Here is an 18,130-nt window from a genome sequence, read left to right on the forward strand (position 1 = left end):
AAGCCCCAGATATTTTTGTGTGAAAGTCTTTATAGATGGAACATTTTATATGCCTGAAATACCTCTTGTGTATAAAACTTATATTGGAGAAATCTGTTAATATTTTATGAACCATGTCGGGGATAGCATTTGGCTTTTTCTGGTGGAAAGGAACACAATTCTATAAAATGTTGGACATTGCATTGGATGAGCTGAACAAGTATGACAGATACGCTAATCCCAACAGATACAGGGAGAGCTCATCATAGATGAGCAACTATGTTTGAAAAGATAATTTCTGGGGTGGCGCCACAGCTCAATAGGCTAATCCTCCGCCTGTGGTGCCGGCACCCCGGGTTCTAGCCCCGGTTGGGGCGCCAGATTCTGTCCCGGTTGCTCCTCTTCCAGGCCAGCTCTCTGCTGTGGCCCGGGAGTGCAGTGGAGGATGGCCCAAGTGCTCGGGCCCTGCACCCACATGGGAGACCAGGAGAAGCACCTGGCTCCTGGCTTCAGATCAGCGTGGTGCACCGGCCACAGCGCACCAGTCGCAGCGGCCATTGAGGGGTGAACCAATGGAAAAGGAAGACCTTTCTCTCTCTCTCACTGTCCACTCTGCCTGTCAAAAAATAAATAAATAAATAAAAGATAATTTCTGATAGAATTCGACATTGAAGGGAGGGATCTTAAGACTCAAAAAAAAAATCTTCGAAGTATTTTGCATTGTAGGCACAAAAAACTAACTCCTCGAGCCATCCAGCTGGCACACAGAGAGTAATCAGGGTGCTCCCTGGGCTTGGCTGCAATAGGGTTCAGCACATTCCAGAATAGTCGTTTGTGTCGACACCTGCCCACTTTGTGAGGCTGCTAAGAGTGAGGCGGAATTCTGCTCTGCCTGACCTCGTTTAAGAGCAGGGACACACATTCGTTTAGAACTTGAAACCCCGAGTATTCATGCTTTAATCTTTCCAACTCCCATCTTCCCAAGGCACCCTCTGCTTTCATCAGTGCCTTTCTCATAGTCATGCCTCTTATAGTTTTATGATTTTGTTTAAAAGGTAATACTAGAAGAGTTTAAGGCATTGGTATCCGTTTTCCATTAAAGTGTCAAAGCTCCTGACGCTGTGCTGCAGTCACCACGATGCCAACAGTTTTAATTTTAAACCCATCTTCCCCGTTCTGATGATATGAGAACTTCACCCATGGCACTACTACTTTATAACTTTCATTTTTAATTAAAGAAGTTAAATTGGCAACAGAAAACACTTTGCTTTCATAGTAGCTTTGTTAATAAAAAGTTAAAGTTAAAAGCAGCGTACGTGTGGATAAAATCAAGTCCCAGACTCCAGCTTCACCTGTATGTCATGCAGGCATTAAGCTGAACGTTCACGCTGATGACAATCTGTTAAGAGAAGAAATTCGGAGATGACCAACTCTTTTGGCTGAGTACTAGTCTAAAAATGAGACTGGGTAATTTTACCCAGGAAAGATTTCAGAATTATGAAGACAACTTTCAAGATCATACTTAGATAACTAGCAATGTGGGGTGACAAAAATCCCAAAGAAAGTAATATAAAAGTAATTATTTTTAAAAGGAAACATGGTAGATGTCGATGCATAAGGGGGAAAGCTATGATGATCAATTTCAAGAAAAGAACCAACCTTGAGGCATAAAAGCAATATATAGATGTAAAGGATTTTTTATTATCATAGTATGAACAAATAAAATACTTTTGGTTTTAGGCAGCTTTTCCTCACTATCACTAAACCCCAGAAAGTCCTACTTATGAAGGAAGGGGGTTTGGGAGGTTTACAGTCCACGATGGAGCAGTCACATTAGTTCAGCATTTGCTAAAGGCAGCCATGGTGGAGAACAGAGCACTGGCTCCACTGCGGGCCAGGAAGCAGAAAGTAGTGCATGGAGTCCACACCGATGTGGTCTCTCCTTGTAAAGCCACCATGACTCAAATAATGAGGCCCCACCCTGACACCCAGTCCAAGCTCATCACTTCTCAAGACATCACCAATGGGTTAAGTTGCTACCTAATGCCACCATTAACCATTAATCCATTAACATAGACTTTGGGGACCAGATCTTTAGCACATGGGCCTTGGGAGGGACATGCAAACTGACATCCAAACCACAGCACGTTTTAATAAATTTTTTTTAGGAGAAAGCATGAACGCAGTCCCCCACTACCACAAGTTATGCAGCCGAGTTTCCCATAGTTGGGGAAATCGCAGGGTTGGCACATCTGTGGTGCAGTGGATGAGCCTTGCCCTGGAGAAGCAACCTTTGTGATCCTGGGACCTCGCCTGCCAGATAAGGATCCATAGCACTTAATTGATTTGCTTATTGTGAAGGGAGAGACTTAGCTATTCTTTTAGAATTGCAGAAAATCTTATTGAAAACCAACAAGCTCAAGAAACAGAACAGCAGATTTCTAATCAACCTGAACTTCTTCATTCCTCCATATTTTTAAAAAGATTTTATTTATTTTTTTGAGAGATACAGTTACAGACAGAGAGGGACAGAGAAAAAGGTCTTCCATCTACTGGTTCACTCCCCAAATGACTGCAATGGGCGGAGCTGGGCCAATCTAAAGCCAGGAGCCAGAAGCAAGGAGCCATGAGTTTCTTCCAGGTCTCCTGTGTGGGGGCAGGGGCCCAACCACTTGGGCCATCTTCCACTGCTTTCCCAGGCCTTAAGCAGAGAACCAAATAGGAAGAAGAACCACCGAGACACAAACCAGCACCCATATGGGATGCCTGTGCCGCAGGCAGAGGCTTAACCTACAACATCACAGAGCCAGCCCCATTCTTCCTTTTTTTTTTTTTTTTTTTTTTTTTTTTTGGACAGGCGGAGTTAGACAGTGAGAGAGAAAGAGAGACAGAGAGAAAGGTCTTCCTTCCGTTGGTCCATTGGTTCACCCCCCAAATGGCTGCTACGGCTGGCATGCTGTGCCGATCCGAAGCCAGGAGCCAGTGTTTCCTCCTGGTCTCCCATGCACGGGCAGGGCCCAAGCACTTGGGCCATCCTCCACTGCACCCCCAGGCCACAGCAGAGAGCTGGACTGGAAGAGGAGCAACCGGGACAGAATCCAGCGCCCCAAGCAGGACTAGAACCCGGGGTGCCAGCACCGCAGGTGGAGGATTAGCCTAGTGAGCCACGGTGCTGACCTCCATATTTTTAATATATACCCATTATCAAAGAATCCTAAGATCTTTAAATTAAACTAAAAGAAACCCAGTCACACCAGGCAAGAAAACCAAGAAAAAAATAGTCAAAATTTAAAGATCTCCCATCCACTAGTTCACTTCCCAAATGACCAGGCTGAAGTCAGGAGCAATAACTTAATCGTGGGTCTCCCCCTCAGGTGGCAGGAACCTAACCATTTGAGCCATCACCTGCTGCCGCAGAGCGCACGTGAGCAGGAGGCCGGCACTGAGAGCAGGGCCTGGATCTGAGCCCAGGCTCTTAACCACTCTGACAAAACCCCATATGGAGCTTACAACAAACGCAGGATTTCACGAAGACAATGAAACACTTCCTGGTGGATGCATCAAGTGCCAACAAGTGTTTGGAAGACAGAGTGAATGCAGGCTTTCTGGTTTCCACCGTGAGATGGAAAAAAGTACACACTACCCTCTCTCTCCTACTGAACTCAGCTATAAAACAAAGACAGGATGCATGCATTTGGGGACTCTGGCAGATTGGAGGAAAAGGACATAATTCCAAGCACCAAGCCATCCACTTTGTGAACTCGGCAACCGGGACAGTATCTAGCACCCCGACTGGGACTAGAACCTGAGGTGCTGGCGCCACAGGTGGAGGAAATGTTAAACAGAGGAAATAAAAGTATAAGGGAGGGGCCGGCGTCGTGGCTCACTTGGTTAATCCTCTGCCTGCAGCACTGGCATCGCATATGGGTGCTGGGTTCTAGTCCTGGTTGCTCCTCTTCCAGTCCAGCTCTCTGCTGTGGCCCAGGGAAGGCTGTGGAGGATAGCCCAAGTACTTGGGCCCCTGCACCTGCATGGGAGACCAGGAAGAAGCACCTGGCTCCTGGCTTTGGATCAGCGCAGCACGCCGGCTGTAGCAGCCATTTGGGGGTAGAACCAACGGAAGGAAGACCTTTCTCTCTGTCTCTCTCTCTCACTGTCTATAACTCTAGCTGTCAAATTAAAAAAAAAGTATAAATGGATTCTATTCTCTAATAAAAAATATACAGCAACTGAGTAGGTTAAAAGAAACAAGAACTATATACTGCCCACAAGAAATTCACTTTGCTTGAAGGATACACATAAGCTAAAAGTCAAGGGAATGGGCTGGCAACGCGGCTCACTTGGCTAATCCTCCACCTATGGCGCTGGCACCTCAGGTTCTAATCCCATTCGGGGTGCTGGATTCTGTCCCGGTTGCTCCTCTTCCAGTCCAGCTCTCTGCTGTGGCCCAGGAAGGCAGTGGAGAATGGCCCAAGTGCTTGGGCCCTGCCCCCACATGGGACACTAGGAGGAAGCACCTGGCTCCTGGCTTCGGATTGGCGCAGCGCACCAGCTGTAGTGACCATTTGGGGGGTGAACCAACAGAAGGAAGACCTTTTTCTCTGTTTCTTGCTCTCACTGTCTAACTCTGCCTGGCAAAAAAAAAGTCAAGGGAATGAAAAAGATATTCCATGCAAATGGTAACCAAGAGAGCAGAGAGGGCTAATCTTACAGCTGATGAAATAGCTTAAAGTTTAAAAACTCACCAGAAACAGAAAATCACAATATATAATGACAAAGGAGTCAATCAGTAAGATAGAAAAATTAATATAAATGCACCCAACATTGGAATAACTAAATATATTAATATTAAGAAACGAAAGGAGAAATAGAGAGCAATACAATAATAGTACAGGACCTCAATATCCCATTTTCAACAATGGGCACATAATCCAGAAAAAAGTCAATGTCAAAAAGGAAACAGAAGAGTTGAACAATGCTACAGACCAAATAAACCCAAAAGAAATACACAGAACATTCCATACAAGAACAACATAATACATTATTTTCAAATGCACATGAAATATTCTCCAGGTTAGATTATATGGTAGGCCACAAAATAAGTCAACAAATTTAAGAACACTAAAATTATCAAGTAATTCTCTGACCACAGTGGCATGAAACTAAGAATTCAGTAATGAGAGGAAAATTCACAAGTATGCAGAAATTAAACAACACACTCTCACATTCTTGAACAACCAGTGAGCCAAAGAATAAGCAAAAAACAAATCAAAAATATTGAGACAAATGAAAACTGAAACAGCACAATAACTTAGGGGAATTAACAAAAGTTATTTAAGAGGGAAGTTTATGATGATAGAGAACTACATTAGCGAAAAATAAAGATCAAAACAACATAATTTTATACTTGAAGAAACAAACAAAAAAGACTAAGATCAAAGTCAGCAGAAAGAAGGAAATAATAAAGACCAAAGAAGAAATAAAGGAAATAGATACCAGAAAAACAACAAAAAGATCAATTAAACTAAAAGTAGGGATTTTTAAAAGATAAACAGATTTGATAACTTTTTTAAAGATTTATTTACTTATTTGAAAAGCAGAGTTACAGAGAGAGAGAGAAGGAGATCTTCCACTTGCTAGTTCACTCCCAAAATGGCTGCATTGCCAGAGCTGGGCCTACCCGAAGCCCGGAGCCTGGAGCTTGTTCCAGGTCTCCCACACGGGTCTGGGGGCCCAAGCACTTGAGCCATCCTCTACTGCTTTCCCAGGCCATAGCAGAGAGCTGGATCAGAACTGGCGCCCATATAGGATGCCAGCACTGCAGGCAGCAGCTTAACCCTCTACGCCACAGTGCCAGCCCCAGATTTGATAAATCTTTAGCTAGACTAAGAAAAAGAAAAAGAGGAAGACTCAAAGTCGTAAGTTAGAGACATAGTTGATATCACATAAGTACAAAGGATCGGAAGAGACTACAAGATAGGTTATACACTATGCCAACAAACTGATATCCTAGAAGAAATGGATAAATATCTAGAAATACGCAACCTAGGCTGAAACATGAAAAGTAGAAAATCTGAACAGACTACTAAAGAGGAAGGAGACTGAGTCACTAATCAAAAATCTCTACCAATGTTTAAGGAAGAATAATTGCAAATTCTTCTCAAACTCTTCCAAAAAACTGAAGAGGAAGGAACACTTGCAAATTCATTTCATGAACCAGCATGACCTGATAACAAAGCCAGACAAGGACACTACAAGGAAAGAGAGTTACTGAACAATATCCCTATGAATATAGCTACAAAAATTGTCAACTACCAGACCAAATTCAGCAACACATTTAAGGGCTCATACACCATGACCAAATAGGATTTATCCCTGGGATGCAAGAATGATTCAACATATGCAAAGCACTAAATGTGAAATATCATATTAACAAACTGAAGGATAAAAGTCAAATAATCATCTCAGCAAATGCAGAAAAGGCATTTGACAAAATGCAGCAGCCTTTCATGATTAAAAAAATACTCAACAAATTAGATACAGGAGTGTACTTCAGCATAAGAAAGGTCCTATGCAATGAGCTCACAGCAAACAAGCTTCATACTCTATGGCAAAAAGCTGAACGTTTTTCTGCTAAGTTTGGTAATAAGGCAAAGATACCCATTCTCACCACTTCTACTCAATGTAGCCAGGGTAATTAGGCAAGAAAAAGAAATAAAAGGCATCCAAATTAGAAAAGGATCAAAATTGTCTCTGTTTGCATCAAGATGCATGTAGGATGCCCTAAAGACTCCACATAAATATTGTTAGAATAAATGAATTCAGAAAAGTTTTAGTAAACAAAATCAGCATTCCAAAATCAGTAGTGTTTCTATACACTAGCAATGAACTATTTGAAAAAGAAAACAAGAAAACAATTCCATTTACAATAGCCTCAAAAAAAAAAAAAAAGCTACTTAGGAATAAACTTAACCAAGGAAGTAATAGATCTGCACACTGAAAACCATAAAACTTTGACTAAAGAAATGGAAGAAGAGGCCAGTGCCATGGCTCAGTAGGCTAATCCTCCACCTGCGGTGCCGGCACCCTGGGTTCTAGTCCCGATCGGGGCACCAAATTCTGTCCTGATTGCTCCTCTTCCAGGCCAGCTCTCTGCTATGGCCCGGGAGTGCAGTGGAGGATGGCCCAGGTCCTTGGGCCCTGCACCCGCATGGGAGGTCAGGAGAAGCACCTGGCTCCTGGCTTCGGATCAGCGCGGTACGCCGGCCACAGCAGCCATTGTGGGGTGAACTAAGGGAAAAGGAAGACCTTTCTCTCTGTCTCTCACTGTCCACTTTGCCTGTCAAAAAAAAAAAAAAAAAAAAAGAAAGAAAGAAAGAAATGGAAGAAGAAATGGAAAATGGAAAGATATCCTATGTTCATAGATTTGAAGAATTACTTTTGTTAAAATGTCCATACCACCCAAAGCGACCTACAGGTTCAATGCAATTTCTAGCAAAATTCTAGTAGTATTTTAGGAGAGAAATAGAAAAACAATACTAAAATTCACATAGAGCCTCAAAGAGCCCCAATCTCCAATGCAATCTTGAGCAAAAAGAACTCATCTGGAGGCAATATACTACTTGATTTCAAAAATACAGATGCTGCTCAACTTACGATGTAGTTAGTTACATCCCAGTAAACCTATCATAAGTTAAAAATATCAGAGGTCAAAATGCATTAGTACACCCAAACAACGGAACATCATTGCTTAGCAACACAGTGCAGTTGTTAACCCTCATGATCATGAAGCTGGGGTGAGAGACTATTGTACCACATATCACTAACTTGGGACAAAAATTAAAATTCAAAATTTGAAATACGGTTTCTACCGAATGTGTATCACTTTTGTACCATCATAAAGTCAAAAAAAAAAATCACAAGTAAAAATCATTGTAAGTTAGGGATCATCCTGTATAGAACAAAGCTGCAATAATTAAACAATGTGGTGGCTGGTACTGCTAATCCTCCACCTGCGGTGCCGGCACACCGGGTTATAGTCCCGATCGAGGCGCCGGATTCTGTCCCAGTTGCCCCTCTTCCAGTCCAGCTCTCTGCTGTGGCCCGGGAGTGCAGTGGAGGATGGCCCAAGTGCTTGGGCCCTGCACCCCATGGGAGACCAGGAGAGGCACCTGGCTCCTGGCTTCGGATCAGCGTGATGCACTGGCCACAGCGTGCCGGCCGCAGCGGCCATTGGAGGGTGAACCAACGGTAAAGGAAGACCTTTCTCTCTCTCTCTCGCTGTACACTCTGCCTGTCAAAAAAATGAAAACAAAACAAAACAAAACAAAAACAAAAAACAATGTGGTACTGGTGTAAAAACAGACAGACAAATGGAACAAAACAGAGAGCTCAGAATAAATCTACGTTTCTGGTCAATTGATCTTTGACAGAAGTGCCAAGAACACACAATGGGTAAAGGACCATCTCTTCAATAAACAGTGCTGGGGGCTGGCGCCACGGCTCACTAGGCTAATCCTCCACCTGCGGCACCGGCACACCGGGTTCTAGTCCCGGTCGGGGCGCCAGATTCTGTCCCGGTTGCCCCTCTTCCAGGCCAGCTCTCTACTGTGGCCCTTACCTCACACCATATTCACAAATCAACTCAAAATGGATTGAAAACTTAAGATCTGAAATGGTGAAACTACTAGGACAAATACTGGAGAAAGCTGCTTGACATTGATCTGGGCAGAGACATTTTGGATGTGATCCCAAAAATACAGACAACAAAAGCACAAACAGGCAAATGGGATTACATCAAACTAAGTAGCTTCTACACAGAAAAAGAAAGAATAAACAGAGCCAAGAGACAATCTACGGCATGGGAGAAAATATTTGCAAAGCACCCATCAGCCAGGAGTTAACTTCCAAAACATATAAGGAATCCAAACAACTCAACAGCAAGAAAACAAATAACCTAATTTAAAATCAGGAAAGAACTCAAATCAACATTTCTCAAAAGAAGACACACACATGGCCAACAGGTATACAAAAACTGCTCACCATCACTAACCACCAGGGAAATACAAATTAAAATCACAATGAGATATCACCTCACACCATTGTGGGAATGCACATCATCTGAGCCACTATGGAAAATAGATGGTGGTTCTTTGAAAAATTAAAAATAGGACTTCCATATGATGCAGCAATACCACTAGTGTGTATATACCAAAGGAAAGGATGCTGAAGGGATAGCTGCACTCCCGTGTTCACAATGGCCAAGAAAAATATGGCAGCAACCTAAGTGTCCATTGATGGATGAATTGATGGAAAATACAATGGAATACTAGTTAGCCTTTAAAAAATTGTGTCACTGGCGAGGTGGATGGACCCAGAGAACATGATGCTAATCCAGATACGAAAAGACAAGCACTACATGATCTTACACATACATGGAAGCTTAAAAGTGGAATTTACAGAAGCAGAGAATAGATGCTGGTTACAGAGGAAGGTCAAAGGAGAACAGGGACAGAGTGGTCGGAGGGTACAAAGCTGAGTTAGGATAAATACTTTCTGGAGATCTATGCACAGCATGGTGTCCATAGTTAATAATAATGTATTTTTGGAAATTACTAAAATGGTAGACCTTAATGGTCTCACTACAAAAATGATAATGATGTGAGGAATGGATATGTCAACTGCTTGTGGTAATCATTTCACAATGTACACTTATATTAAAGCATCAAATTGTATACTGTAAATACATACAATTGTATCTCAATAAACCTGAAAAAAATGAAGCTATTTCTTTTGAATGTTACCATATGATGGATGTATCTACTTCCATTCTCTCTCTAAAATTATACTAATGTTAGTTTCTAAAAAGAATAAATAAAAGCTATAAACCTTCAAGAAGAAGAGACAATAATAACACTCTTTTGGAAATTAGAAAGCAGGTAGAAGAACCACTTAACAGATACAAGAACGCCACATCCTAAACTGGGAGTCGACCTAATCTATACCTCGCTGCCTTCAGAATCCTTCTATCATGCGGATCCCACTCTCCAAAGGTCTCCTCCCCTTGGATATCACCTGTATCCCAGATCACCACTCAGTTCACTCTATAACCCTACCTGTGTGACCGAATGAGGATAAGAATAAACCACCTCCCATGGAGCACTTACGAAGTACCCCCCAACCCTCTTATACTGTCAAGTTCTTATAAAATGAAGAGACTTTGCCATTTGGTGATTCTCAAGTGCTTTCTTATTTTTCAGTGTTATTCTCCAATTTGCATGTCAATTTCTTGAGCGGGAGGGGGGTAAATTCTATTTCATCCAATTCTAAAATTTTTCACAGCCCCAGAGTGCAGATAATAAGCAGCACTACACACCTTCCAATGTCCTTTAGAACCAGTTCGCTAATGCCCAATCAGCAACAGAAGTGACGGCGGCAGAGCCGGCATATGCACCTGGGTTTCATTCCTGACTCTGCTCCTGATTCCGGCTTCCTGCCAATGCACACCCTAGGAAGCAGCAGGGGGGCTCACGGCCCTGAGTTCCTGCCACCCCCATGGAGTCCTGGATTGCATTCCCCAGCCCCAACTTTGACCTTGACCCAGCCCCAGTAGTTGCAGGCAGCACAGGAGAGTTCTGCTGTGTATCTGTCTCTTGGTGTCTCTCAAATTAAAAAAAAAAAAAATGAAATAAAAAAATACAGGGAGCATGTGTCTATTGCCACTGTAGGTCTTTCCACAAAAAAAAAAAAAAAAAAAAAAATTTGTCAGTCATCCTGAATGACAGCAGGTGGCATACCAGAGACCCATCTATCCATGTACTGCAGGGTGACCTGATTAGTTTCGCATTTAGCAATCAGACTTCTAAATAGCAATAAACCCCATGCTGAGTAGGCAACAGATGAAAAAAAAAAGCTGCCTTTTATGGCACTTCATGATAATGACTTTATTGCCAAAAGCCATATTAGCAGAAGATGGAAGATTCAATTTATAGAATCTCCTGAACGCCTGTATGTTCAGCAACAGCCTGTTTATGCCCGAGAAGAGAAGGGTGCCTGTGGAAACCGCATCCGAGGACGAGCCTCGATGTGCTCAGCTCTGCCGGGTCAAGGAGCCCACGCTCTGCCCTCTCTCCACCCCGGAGGGGCAAAACCAAAGAAATGAACGAGGGCTTCCTCCTCTGAACCTCCGCGTCGGAGCGGGGCTGTGTCGATCGGCACTTGCCGCCACCATCTCAAAGTCACTGAAGACAATTCCGAGGACTGCCAGAAAAACTTCCTCTTCCAGAGACAACAAAAGCAGATGGAAAACTGCTAGAATGGCTCAACTATGTGGCACTTTTATAACATTTATGTGGTTCTTGGAAAAAAAAAATCAGCTTTAATTGACTTTGCCGCTTCCCGTGTCCCAGTTCTGTCAAAGCCTCTTCTGCTTTGTTTAGGGAAGTAAATTGGGGAACAGCCCACTCAGGATACACCTTCAGCGGGTGCCGTTCAGACACGGTGCACGCCCTCTCAGGTCCTTGCCAAAAAGGCATGCGAGGAAGTCTTGGAAGGAAAAATATTCCAAATAAAACCCATTTCTCAGATGGCACTTGGAGCCAGCGTTGTGGCACAGTGAGTTAAGCTGCCGCTTGGGATGCCAGCAACCCATACAGGAGCACGGGTTCAAGTCCCAGCTGCTCTGCTTCTGACCCAGCCCCCTGCTGATGCACCTGAAAGCAGCAGAAGACGGACCCAGGAATTGGGCCCCTGCACCCATGTGGGAGACCTGGATGGAGTTCCTGGCTCCTGGCTTTGGCCTGGCCCAGCCATGGCCATTGTGTCCATTTGGAGAGTGAACCAGAGGATGGAAGATCTCTTTCTCTCTCTCTCTCTCTCTCTCTCTGTCTCTGCACATCTCTTCCTCTTTGTCACTCTGCCTTTCAAATAAATAAATTTTAAAAAATCATTACTATTCAGAAACAAGGCACTCCTCAGATCCTTGCCAGAAAGGCGAGCAAGGAAGCAGCAGAGGAAAAACATTTAAAATAAAACCCATTTCTCAAGATGGCATTGAAAAGAAAACAAGCAGAGATCCAACAGGCAACGCATTCCCTCGGGTGGCCTAACACAGCCTCCTGCTCCCTGCGTAGCCCAGAGGATGCTACTGAACCTCTCTGATTGCTGCCGCCCGCATAGGAGGAACAACACCCACGTGAAGGACTCCATAGTCACCATGAGCACCTTGGAAGGGGTGGGGTGAAAAGAAAGGCGAGGAAGACTCTTCTCTAAGTCTCAGAAAGTGTAAGTAACGGGTTTAAAAAACAAAGACAGAAATAATCTTTCCCCTTCATGGATAACCTTGACCTTGGGTTAGCATTCTAGCTGTGTCTCCTGGAAACCTGATGCAGATGAGGTGACAGCTGTGTCACGGGGCTGTCGCTGGACAGGGAAGGGAGGCAGAGAGAAGCTGTGGCTCAATAGAATGAGGAAGTGGCGCCAAGATGGGCATGTAGCAGAACAAAATACTAGATTTAAAGTATGGGTATATTTTAGCTGTTTTGTCATTACTTTTCTCTCTCTAGCCCTTTTGATTATATAATAAACATAATTACTTAAAAACAAAATACCTTGTCCCACGGTCAAGGTCAAGAAATGATCTCATGAGCCACCACAGAAATCCTCCCTGTGCTTGTCCCGGTGTCAACCCTTCTACTGCTCAGAAGAAACCACCATCCTGGCTTTTAATAGTAATTAGTTCTTCTGGTTTTTTCCCAGTGATGTTGTCACCAAGTATATGCTCCTAGACACTGTGTCTTTGCTCTTTAAAGAATGTGATATCTGTTGTGTCTCTCTGAATTGTCCATGTCCCCATCCGTCCCTTTTATTGTTATAATTCACCTGTTTAACAACCTAGGACAACTGACTAACGGTTTCTCACAGTCTGGTTCTGCTGACTGATGCTCGTGGATAAATTCCACGTGCCGCTTGCTACCTGGCAGCTGGATGCAGAGGCCGGCTCAGACTCCGGTTCGACCCCCTGGCAACACTGTAAGTGATGTAAACTCCTTCATCAGGTGACGCATGAAGTCTAGAGATCTGTTTGTGATGTGAGCAGCTGCCAGTGCCCGCACCAGTGCCTAAATCCATTAAAATGCTGCTATTCCATTATTTCTTTGTTATTGGTCAGAATATTTTTAAGTTTTTATTTATCAACTTTTAAAAATGTATTTGAAAAGCAGAGAGACAGAGACACACCAACAGAGAGAGATCTTCCATCTGTTGTTCACTCCCCGTATGCTCACCACAGCCAGGAATGGGCCAGGCCAAAGTCAGACCCAGGAATGCCATCTGGGTCTTCCTCATGGGTGGTGGGGACCCAGGTGCTGGGGCTATCATCTGCCGCCTCCCAGGGTGTGCGCTAGCAGGAGGCCCGAACTGGAAGCAGAGCCAGAACTCAGCCCGGGCACTCTAATACGGGTTGTTGGCATCCCAAGCATCCAGTGCCTGCCCCTAGTTGGAATAAATAAGCCAAACACAGAAAGACAAGTACCAGCCAGTGCTGTGGCTCACTAAGCTAATCCTCCGCCTTGTGGCGCCGGCACACCGGGTTCTAGTCCCGGTCGGGGAGCCGGATTCTGTCCCAGTTGCCCCTCTTCCAGGCCAGCTCTCTGCTGTGGCCAGGAAATGCAGTAGAGGATGGCCCAAGTGCTTGGGCCCTGCACCCCATGGGAGACCAGGATAAGTACCTGGCTCCTGCCATCGGATCAGCGCAGTGTGCCGGTCGCAGCACACCAGCCGCGGCGGCCATTGGAGGGTGAACCAATGGCAAAGGAAGACCTTTCTCTCTGTCTCTCTCTCTCTCTCACTGTCCACTCTGCCTGTCAAAAAAAAAAAAAAAAAAAAAAAAAAAAAGACAAGTACCACATGTTCTCTCTTATGTGTAGGAAGGGAGGGAGGGAGGAAGGGAGGAAGGGTCTGTGTGTGTTAGTATTGCTACAAATATAGTTTTTTAAACTCTGTTTCATACCTTTGTGAAATTGATCATTAAGAATGCTATACACGGGCCAGTGCTGTAGTGTGTCAAGTAAACAGCTGCCTGCAGTGCCGGCATCCCATATGAGCAATGGTTTGAGTCTCGGCTGCTCCACTTCTGATCCAACTGTCTGATGTGGCCTGGGAAAGTAGTGGAAGATTGGCCCAAGTCCTTGTGGCCACTTGAGAAGTGAACCAGCAGATGGAAGATCTCTCTCTCTCTCTCTCTCTCTCTCTCTGCCTCAGCCTCTCTGTAACTCTCCCTTTCAAATAAATAGAAAAATCTTAAAAAAAAAAAAAAAAAAGAATGTTATGTTGGGCTGGCTCTGTGACGTAATGGGTAAAGAAAGCCCCAGTCTGCAGTGCTGGCATCCTATATAGGCACTGGTTCAAAACCTGGCTCCTCCACTTCCCATCCAGCTCTCAGCTGTGTCGTAGGAAAGCAGTGGAAGATAGCCCATCTTTGGGCCTCTACACCCACATGGGAGACTCGGAAGAAGCGCCTGGCTCCTGGCTTCAGATCAGCCCAGCTCCGGCCATTGCAGCCATTTGGGGAGTGAACCAGTGGATAGAAGACCTCTCTCTCTCTCTCTCTCTCTCTCTCTGCCTCTGCCTCTCTGTAACTCTTTCAAATAAAAAAAAAGTTATACTACTATAGTTTTAATGATCTGTGATTACTTTAAAATCTAATGTTAGATGGATGAAATGGTCATTTTTTCATTCAATTATTGTTTATAGCTGTTGTCTATATTACCATTAAACTAGGGTCTTTTTTTGGTGAACGTTAAGCCTTTTTACTGTAATGTAAATTTTTTTTTTTTTTGACAGGCAGGAGTGGACAGTGAGAGAGAGACAGAGAGAAAGGTCTTCCTTTGCCGTTGGTTCACCCTCCAATGGCCGCCGCGGCCAGCGCGCTGCAACCAGCGCACCGCGCCGATCCGATGGCAGGAGCCAGGAGCCAGGTGCTTCTCCTGGTCTCCCATGGGGTGCAGGGCCCAAGCACTTGGGCCATCCTCCACTGCACTCCCGGGCCACAGCAGAGAGCTGGCCTGGAAGAGGGGCAACCGGGACAGAATCCGGCGCCCCGACCGGGACTAGAACCCGGGGTGCCGGCGCCGCAAGGCGGAGGATTAGCCTAGTGAGCCGCTGCACCGGCCTGTAATGTAAATTTAAAAGATGTCATTTCGAAAACTAAAAAAAAAGAGAAAGGAAGAAGGGAAGGAGGGAAAAAGAGGGAGGGAGGGAGGGATTATCATTATAAGAATTGTATCTACAAACTATATTGAAATATGTTTAAAAAACTAATTAAAAATTAAAATAAGAGGGGCCAGCACTGTGGCATGGTAGATTAAGCCTCCACCTGTGGCACCAGCATCCCATATGGGCGCCTGTTCAAGTCCCAGCTGCTTCACTTCCTTTTTTTTTTTTTTTTTTTTTTTTGACAGGCAGAGTGGACAGTGAGAGAGAGAGACAGAGAGAAAGGTCTTCCTTTGCCATTGGTTCACTCTCCAATGGCCGCTGCGGCCAGCGCACCGCGCTGATCCGAAGGCAGGAGCCAGGTGCTTCTCCTAGCCTCCCATGCGGGTGCGGGTGCAGGGCCCAAGCACTTGGGCCATCCTCCACTGCACTCCCGGGCCACAGCAGAGAACTGGCCTGGAAGAGGGGCAACCGGGACAGAATCCAGCACCCCAACCAGGACTAGAACCCCGTGTGCCGGCGCCGCAAGGCGGAGGATTAGCCTAGTGAGCAGCAGCACCGGCCTCCAGCTGCTTCACTTCCGATTCAGCTCCCTGCTGATGGCCTCAGAAAGCAGTGGAAGATGGCCCAAATGCTTGGGCTCTCACCCACATGTGAGACCTGGAAGAAGCTCCTGGCTCCTGGCTCTGGCTGTTGCGACCAACTGGGGAGTGAACCAGCAGATAGAAGATCTCTCTCTCTCTTTCTCTGCCTCTCCCTCTCTCTGTCTGTAACTCTACCTCTCAAATAAATAAATAAATCTTTTTAAAAATTTAAAATAAGAAAGAGGGAGGGATACAACCCCTCTCTGCCTCTGGTTGCCCTGGAGGGCAGGATAAATACTTGAATATTTCCTTTATTTACCAATTTTGAGATGATATATCAGATCCCTGTTATCATCTGAAGATGACTAGTTGGGGTTATTTTTTAAAATCATTATAAGCTCACTAGTTTAATATTTCTCTTATTATAGTTCAATGGTTCTAAATTTGGCCACTAGGGGTTTTTTCGGGGTGGGAGGAGGGGTGCAGGATTTGCTCCTAAAACTTTTTAACATGTTCTTAACGTCTCTGTTTGGCGTGATAAGATGTTGTAGTTCATTTTGCCCGTTTTCTGCCCCAGACCTGGGATCAGCCATTTCTCCAAGCTGCCCGGCTTCTTTTAGTGAGCATTGATATTTTCAGGCTTCACTCTGGGCACTAGAGATGGTCTCTGCTGGCCTTTGCATTAGTCAGAACTAGAAATGTGCACATACCTACACAAAGATCCTTTAAAAATACAAGCTGGTGAAGTCATACTAATAACTTCGCATTTAAACTCAAGCCTACTCTCAACATCACTCTGTAAGTCATCTGCATATCCTTTCTTCCACAAATGCAAGAGATGGTATAATTGGAACGTCTCATACTTATTCATTTACTGTATTCCATGTTATACACACGGCAGTCTAAGATTAATGATCCTAACCCTACCAGCACCAACCGACTTGCTGAGAATAGTGGGAAAAGATATCTGCATATGCTCTCCTCCTGTCTTCTGTTATTTCTCATAGTTGTACTACACGCACAGTGCCAGAACGTAGAGCTATCACACACCACACTTGCTTCCTTCTTCCCTCAGCCTGAGCTGGCTCAGTAGCTGTATGCTTAATATTTCCCACCAGGCCCTTCTGGTGTCTGGTTCATGGAAACACCATCTTCTGAGTTCTCGCAAATTAATAACTGTAACCTGCACCTTTGTTTTTTTTTTTCAGAAAGATGTATTTATTTATTTATTTATTTGAAAGTCAGAGTTATACAGAGAGAGAAGGAAAGACAGAGAGAGAGGTCTTCCATCTGCTGGTTCACTCCTCAGCGGCCGGAGCTGTGCTGACCCAAAGCTAAGAGCCAGGAGCTTCTTCTGGGTCTCCCTCGAGGGTGCAGGGACCATCTTCTACTGCTTTCCCATGCCATAACAGAGAGCTGGATCAGAAGTGGAGCAGCCAGGACTCGAACCGGCGCCCATATGGGATGGCGGCACTGCAGGCGGCAGCTTAACCCGCTCTACCACAGCGCCAGTCCCCGTAACCTGCGCTTTTGAATGTATACAAACTTATGGGCTCACATTTTCTTTCCCTAAGGACCTTACACATGTGACTTCATTTCCTTCTGGCATCAAGTATTGCAGTGAAAGAAATCTGATTATGACTTAACTGATTTTCTCTAAGACACTGCTCATTTTCGCTTGGGTAATCAAAGGAATTCTTTCCTTTTGAGAGTGCGACTGTACTACAATATGTCCTAGTGTTGGTCGTTCTGGATGAGCCACTCTGGATCCATATTCTCAGACACATTGCGAGATTTGCAATTTCAAATATTTCCTAATGTCAGGAAATTTTGCTAAAATTACGGCTTTTGGTGTTTATTCTCTGCCCTGGCCTTAGCTTCCTTCTTCAGGGACTCTCAGATGTTGGCTCTTTATTGCCTGTCTTCAATATTTGTCACTTCCTCTAGAACTTTGTTACCTCTTCACTTCTAACGTTTTTCTCTTCTGTTTTATTTGTGTTCCAATTTCTCCTAGGTTAGTTTCCTTTTTTGAAGTTTTGTCTTTTAGTGTTTTTCTCCGCTGTCAGCTTCTCTAATTCTGATTTTTGGTGTTCTTTCATGTCTGGTTTCACTCCCGTGGTGTCTTTCACCTTATTTTGAAGCGGGCCTGAGTTTTGATGTATTTTGTGGCCCTATGTTTGGGTGGACTTTCATTGTGTGTGTACTGTCCTGCTTCTTAGTCTCTTAAAATAACTACTCGGGGTAGGATTTGACCTCAATTGTTTGCTCATTTTTATGGAAAACTAATTTTCCTGAAATTTTAAAGACAGAATGCCTCAAGGTAGCTTTGCTGATTTCACAGAGTTCCCATTTCTGCT

At 44.4% G+C, this 18,130-nt stretch overlaps 1 long non-coding RNA gene and 1 other non-coding gene across 15 annotated transcripts in view; both read right to left on the reverse strand.

The window, feature by feature from the left end:
• LOC103348448 (uncharacterized) overlaps positions 1 to 18,130 on the reverse strand; it is a 312,164-nt gene that overhangs the window by 137,046 nt on the left and 156,988 nt on the right. The gene's annotated exons all lie outside the window — the stretch shown is intronic.
• LOC127491431 (U1 spliceosomal RNA) lies at positions 2,145 to 2,307 on the reverse strand. Its single transcript, XR_007920091.3, has one exon. It is a non-coding gene; the product is annotated as a U1 spliceosomal RNA (small nuclear RNA).

Source organism: Oryctolagus cuniculus, chromosome 18 (assembly GCF_051225735.1).
Source record: "Oryctolagus cuniculus isolate XC-2025 breed Fujian yellow rabbit chromosome 18, ASM5122573v1, whole genome shotgun sequence".
NCBI lineage: Eukaryota > Metazoa > Chordata > Mammalia > Lagomorpha > Leporidae > Oryctolagus > Oryctolagus cuniculus.